This window comes from Rhineura floridana, chromosome 4, assembly GCF_030035675.1.
Source record: "Rhineura floridana isolate rRhiFlo1 chromosome 4, rRhiFlo1.hap2, whole genome shotgun sequence".
Taxonomy (NCBI): domain Eukaryota; kingdom Metazoa; phylum Chordata; class Lepidosauria; order Squamata; family Rhineuridae; genus Rhineura; species Rhineura floridana.
The window spans coordinates 49,219,116-49,224,959 of record NC_084483.1 but is presented as its reverse complement, the minus strand read 5'-3'; positions in this window follow the sequence as shown (position 1 = coordinate 49,224,959).

Below are 5,844 nucleotides of genomic sequence, written 5' to 3'. Positions count from 1 at the left end.
CATTATGGAGAGGAGTGCATATAGAAGTTCACAATAAATCAACTTTGATAATCCTTGGAAATGGCAACATCTAGTGGCAAAATGTGGGAAGCGTTCAGATATCCAGTAGTGGCCTTTCTGAGAGACAGATACATACACCACCAGAAAACTTGCACTAAGTTCCCTACACCACATAATCTTGACCCCAGCTTCTCTCTATGAATTATATGGGCAGACTGAGAAATGGGCTTTGTCCCCCCATCATAGGAATGACTATTTAAAGATCTGCTTAGGTGGAAATAAGATAGCTTCTTATGAAAGTTGATTTGCATTTCTACTTTTGGAGTCAAAAAGGTTATCCAAACAGAGCGGGATAATCCACTGTTTCCTATTCGGGTTGTCAGCTGATAGTCCTCACTTTGCCTTTCCCCCCCGCTGTTTCCCATTGGAAAAAATGCTTTTTTTGTGGCACAGCGAGATTCCCAATTTCAAACAGCAAATCGCATTTTTGCCGGTATTGGAAGGAGCGGATTTAACCCGGGGAAATGTGTAACACCACACGACATCATTTGGACAACCGGAAAATAATAAACACACATAGCGCGCGTGTCACACATTTTGCGGTCGTCTGGATGAGCCCAAATATTCTGGAAGTAAAGCAGCCCTGTAGCTATAAATTACTAAGATCAAAGATTAAGCCATTCCATATATTCTTTTTTTATTATTTTTTATAATTAATTTTATTCAAATTTTCCAACAAAACAAAACAAAACAAAAAAAACAAATTAAACAATAAAATAAAATGTTGACTTCCGATTTGTCGCAGATCAGTTATAGGTCTATGATATATAACAAACCTGTCTCTTAATATATTACAAAATCACTTTCCTCCAGTAGTTATCTTAATTAATCATCAAATCTCATTAACATCACTTTATTCTTTCCGCAAAAAGTCAAAGAGAGGTTTCCACTCCTTGAGAAATATATCCCTCGATTTTTCTTCAAATAAACATGTCAATTAATCCATCTTATCAAGTCTACTAGGACCAATAATTTCAATAGCCATTTTTCCATTATCAGTGTTAATTCCATCTTCCAACTTCCATCCTTGCACCCATAATAATCTTGCTGTCATAGTCATATAGTAAGAGTCTGATGGGAATTTCCTTCATCACAAATATTTCCTTGCCATCATTTCTGAATGTGTTGGTGAAATATTGTTGTAAAGTCATATCTCTGTTCCTCTTTTTTACGAAATGCACTAGCACATCTCTTGAGAGTTTTTCCATTGTCACATATCTGGAATTAATTCTATAAATTTTCTCTATTTCAAGTTCCATCAAATCATTCCAGTCCAGAAATTCCATCGAAACATTGATAGCTTTATCTCTGATATCTTCATCAATTTCTCCAGGGACAACGCCGAATTCCAAACAGTAATCTTTATCTCCAGGATCCACAAACTCCAAATATTTTTCCAGTTCCACACTTGATAAATCTGTTCCAATCTCCAGGACTTGCATCCTCCCTTCAATTTTTGCCATAAAGTCCAAATCTTTTTCCAATTCCATATTTGATATATCTGATCCAATCTCCAGAATTTGCTCCTTCCCTTTAATTTCTTTTTCATATTCTATTGCTTGTCCATCTGCTTCTTTTCTCATATAATCCTTTATTTCTTTCAACTCCTGTTTCACTTTACCAAATTCAGTTGCCATCTCTTGTCTACTCTGTCCCAGTTCTTGTTTCGTTATCTTAATCTCATCCATTATCTTCTGAAACATATCCAGAGGGGAAAACCCTTCCAGGGGTACATCCAGGGTCTCTGCCACTTCTTTGATTGTCATTCTTAAAGCCAAAAAAAACCCCCTTCAAATTTCCATTATAGCCACAATTCCCAAGCAAAGAGTAATTTGCTTCTTTTTCCAGCAATAAGGGAGTTAATATTCCAGGCCTGTTGACATCTGGCCAGCACAGTTCTTATCTCCCGCACCTCCAAGAATGCAAAACAAATTTGGTTCACAGCGCCGAACAATTAGTAACATACACGAACAGCAGATTCGTCTAAAGAAAGTAGTCCAAGAAAAAGTAGTCCCAGACATATATCAATCAAATAATCATCTAAATCATATTTTCTCTTCGGATAAGTTGCCCCTCATCCATTTTAATCTTTATAGTTTCCAAATTCAGGCCTGCTTTTTGCCATAAAAAATAAGATAAGCTTTTTAAATTTTCTTTCCTCCTCCTTAATTCCTTGTATAAAAGAGAGAAGTGTAACTCACCCAGGTATCTTAATTGCTGATTCTTAAACAAATCCCTTTTACTGTAGTAATTTAAGCCAAATGATAAGATTAGACAGAAGAAAGCTTGCCCGTTGTGGATCGTTTAAAAGAAAAAAAGTCTCGCTTTTTTTCAGCCCAGCTTGCTGGAAGTCCTAACTCCGTCCTCGGCTGCTAGGTATGCCTTCCTTTCCCAGGGAATTCCTGATCAATTCCAGCCACCGACAGCCCAACGAAGTTTCTGTGGATAATCTATTCGGTTCACCCTTGCCTGGGAGAACATTTACACCAGTCAAAGTTCCATTTTGACTGATTTTAAACTGAAAAAAGCTTCCTCTGAGACAGAGCTCTCTCAGAGGCAGCCACAGGCGGAGCAATCTTCCGGGAAGTCAAGCCATTCCATATATTCAAGCTATGTATAAATTTTTTATTATTCTGCTCTGGAGCCCAAGGGCCTCTAGATGAGGGTACAATAAACAAGCAACTACAACACTTTTAAAAGTAGAATAGCATAAGCATTCCAATTCTAAAAGGCTTGGGGGCAGGAAGAAAAGAGAGAGGAGAGAAGTGTTCACCTGTCACTGAAAGGAAAAAGAGATTCAGCATCAAGCAAACCTATCTAGGTAGTGCATTCAAAACTCATGGTTCTAATTCACCACCCAGCATGTGCTGTACCTCCGTCACGCTGAACCACACATTTGTTCCTGAGCTAGTGAAAGGCACTGTATGTACTGATGAAGGTCACAGAAAAATGTACTTGTCTTCAAGAAATTTATTTGAAGATTCAGGAGAGAGAAAAGGAATTATTTCTTCACACAGCGCATAGCTAAACTCAGAGCTTGGAAGTAACTAGTTACAAGTAACGAATTGAAAATCATGTGCCTCAAACTGGGCTTCTGTGCAGTGTCGCTCTTTCCTTATGCTCTGTGGATGGGTAGGAGGGAAAAAGGAGCCGGAGGGCAAGGACATGGATAAAGGAGGAGGAGGAGGCAGCAGCAGAGTGGAGATAAAGAACTGTGGAGGTGAAAGATGACAACGTGTGTGTGTGTGTGTGTGTGTGTGTGTGTGTGTGTGTGTGTGTGTGTGTGTGTGTGTGTGTGTGTGTGTGTGTGTGTGTGTGTGTGTGTGTGTGTGTGTGTGTGTGTGTATACTGTGTTTGCACATGGCACACAAAGTGGCCTCCACCACCCTCTCTGGCTACTGTGCTGCATTTGCAGTATTTTAACTTTTTTGCATCTCATGTTTGCTTGAGTGAATGTCCCTTAGTTGGTGGCAAATTGGGGTCTGGGAGGTGGTTAAGTGAGAGAGATTGTGCTGGCTGGCTGAGTGGGAGAGGGGGTTGCACTTGGTTTGACGTGCAAAGATCTGAGTAGTGGCCTCAGCCTCCCTCCCCACCACCCTTACCAGTGGAGAGACCACCATTGTTATCTTATGAATAAAAATAATTATTCAACTACCTCTGTATGTGTTTGTTTATTTTTAATGTTGTTTTAGGCAGCAGCCAAGGCCAGCACCTTGTAGGCTTTTTTTTAAGTAACTGAAATGTAATTGTAGTGATTACTTTGGAGGAAAAGTAAAGTAATCAGTTACTTTCAGAGCAATTGTAATTGTAACAGTAATTACTACTTTTTTGGGGCCATGTAACTGTAACGGTAATTTATTACTTTTTAAAAGTAATATTCCAAGCTCTGGCTAAACTCTGGGACAAGCTATCACAAGGTGTAGTAATGGCTAAGTTGGTAGTAATGGCTACCAACTTAGATTGCTTTGAAAGGGGATTAGACAAATTCATGGAGGATACGGCTATTAATGGCTACTAGCCACATTGGCTACATTCTATCTTCTCTGTCCAAGGCATTATGTCTCTGCACACTAATTGCTGAGGTTCACAAGTAAGGAGAAAGTGTTGTTGCACCCAGGTTCTGCTTGCAGGCTTCCCATAGACATCTGGTTGGCCACTTTGAGAATAGAGAGAGGTCTAGATGGGCCTCAGCCCTGATCCAGCAGGGCTCTTATGCTCATTCAGTGTTTAAACTTTTCTTGTTGTTGGAACTCGCAGCCATCCTTTTGGCAGGTGTGGAAATACTCAAGCCCAGTGACATCTTTTGCTGCATGTGAAATTCTGGGTTGAAGCCAATATATATTTAAGTTTAAAGAAAGGGAATTATCCTCTGTCTTATCTGCTCCTTAGTCTTGATTAGGTTTGACAGCCAGCGCTAACCTTCCAGTAGCAAATCACCCTTGTGGTAAGATGGAGCGACTCCCTTACGAGGAAAGGTTGCAGCATTTGGGGCTTTTTAGTTTAGAGAAAAGGCGGGTCAGAGGAGACATGATAGAAGTGTATAAAATTATGCATGGCATTGAGAAAGTGGATAGAGAAAAGTTCTTCTCCCTCTCTCATAATACTAGAACTCGTGGACATTCAAAGAAGCTGAATGTTGGAAGATTCAGGACAGACAAAAGGAAGTACTTCTTTACTCAGCGCATAGTTAAACTATGGAATTTGCTTCCACAAGATGCAGTAATGGCCACCAGCTTGGATGGCTTTAAAAGAAGATTAGACAAATTCATGGAGGACAGGGCTATCAATGGCTACTAGCCATGATGGCTGTGCTCTGCCACCCTAGTCAGAGGCAGCATGCTTCTGAAAACCAGTTGCCGGAAGCCTCAGGAGGGGAGAGTGTTCTTGCACTCGGGTCCTGCTTGCGGGCTTCCCCCAGGCACCTGGTAGGCCACTGTGAGAACAGGATGCTGGACTAGATGGGCCACTGGCCTGATCCAGCAGGCTCTTCTTATGTTCTTATGCAATTTTGCCCCAGCAAACATGTTTTCTAATTGTATGGCTTAACAGTAACTGAAGGCAAGAGAACTTAACCCTTCCCCCATCCATCCATCCATGACCCCTTTTCCCAAGCCCCCCCTTTCACAGAGCTTATTTCAGCCTTTGAACCAGCTGGGAAAACAGGGGCAGGATAGGGCACTTTTTTATAAAGAATAAAAATTGAAACAAATTACCATCGTTGATTTCAGGAGACCATCTTCACATTGGATGTCTGGGATCTCTTATACCTTCAAACATTTCATACTGATTTAATTTGAATGAAACATTAAACTTCAGCTTAGTGTACCTGAAGGAGCCTCTGGTACATGTTCTCTCCTCTTCTTTCTCCTCCTCTGGCAAGGCCACGAGGAGAAGCTGCAAGCCTTCACTTCCATTTTAGTCTTAGTTAGTCTTAACCATGGTTTAGGGAAAGCAAGCCAATTTCAGACTGTGGTTTGTGATTCCAGCTTATTTCGGGTTCAGATGTAATGATAAAATGCAATTAATTGAAAACAGAAGTGAACGCTTCCAACCTCCTCTTCACAGATGCACTGGAAGGAAGTGAGTTACTCTTCTTTCTTCTAGGGCAGAATTGTAAGGGCCACATGTGGGAAATGTTGGGGAGAGGGTGTGGCAGTACATGCCATCTCATACCTTATGCATGAGTTGGGGAATACCACATTCAGGAATAACACCTGAGCAGGGGGGAAATGGTCACTGGCAGTAGAAAGCATGCCACTGAGGTCAGACAATATTTGCCACAAA